The sequence below is a fragment of the Vigna radiata genome, chromosome 10 (genome assembly GCF_000741045.1).
Source record: "Vigna radiata var. radiata cultivar VC1973A chromosome 10, Vradiata_ver6, whole genome shotgun sequence".
NCBI lineage: Eukaryota > Viridiplantae > Streptophyta > Magnoliopsida > Fabales > Fabaceae > Vigna > Vigna radiata.
In genome coordinates this window covers 15458321-15459645 of record NC_028360.1, presented here as the reverse complement: position 1 = coordinate 15459645, position 1325 = coordinate 15458321, and positions in this window count along the sequence as shown.

The following is a 1325-nucleotide window of genomic DNA, read 5'->3' as shown; positions in this document are numbered from 1 at the left end:
TCCGTTTTTTCTAAAACAAAATCGAAAATGAAAATTTTAGGTTTCTGATCCTAAAAATATATATTTTTGATGTGGTCATAACAATATTACTCGTCCAACTTCTAAACATTTTGAAATAGGAAATTTATTACATGTAATTATATACATCTGTACTTACAAAATAGGTGTCTCGTCCGACGTTATTCATGGACCATCTGTATATTCGTGTATTTTTCACCAACTTGAAACCACCACCTAAACTAATCTGAAACACCTACTCAAATCAGGGAACAAAAATGAAGAAAGAAAGATCCAATATTCAAATAAAACAAGAATAATTATTTTAAAAGATAAATATAGTGCACAAGCAAATTTTAAAAGATATATAAATATTCAAACAATTTTAAAAAATACATAAAACAATTCCTACAAATTTAAAAAATACATAAAACAATTCCTACATATTTATTTTTAATTCAATTCCCGTTTATTTTTTCTAAATGAAGAACTATTATTTATAAAATTGACCTATTATTCCTTTCTGAATTAAAATCAAATTACTATTAATATTTATATTAAATATTTATAAATTTATTTTTAAACCAATTTTAACTATATCGTTGAATTATGTTTAACTTAATTATTATTAATGTTATAAAAATAAGAATAGGAATTAATAATATAATATTTTAAAATACTTACTTTTTTTTGTTAGTAATGTAATATTCCATTAGTAATATAAAACTACTAAAATGAACATTACATACATAATGATATTACAAACTATAAATTTGTTATGAATAAAATTCTTCACCTGAAGAATTAAAGTACAATCTAAACAACAAGCTTCACTTCCAACCACTCTCGCTGAATCAACTGAAAAGATTGTATCTCTAATTTCATACCCTTAAGGTGATTGTTGGGACTTTGGCAAACGTACCAAATCGTCTCAAGTAATAAAACCGGTAAGATCGGATATCGTTTCCCAAGAGACTCGTTGCACTAGACAATCGTATAATTTCTAACTAACCTAGACTAAAGAATGCTTACATAAATTGAGTTTTGGTTCAATTAAAGTAACTATAAAACATAAATGATAAAAGTGATCTTAAGCACTCAAACACTTGGAAATGGTAAGATTAGAAATGAAATGGGATGATATTGTTGGGGGTATGATTTCACCTACATCACTCTTATGTATAGACAATCACTTCCTCTTCATTAAAATGTCAATGTCAATCTACTAATTTACTCAAACCCCAATCCCTTGGTAGAAAGAGCCTAGACTTCCTCATTAGACTTCAATCCCTTGGAAAACCTAATGATTATTTCCGCATTAAGAAATG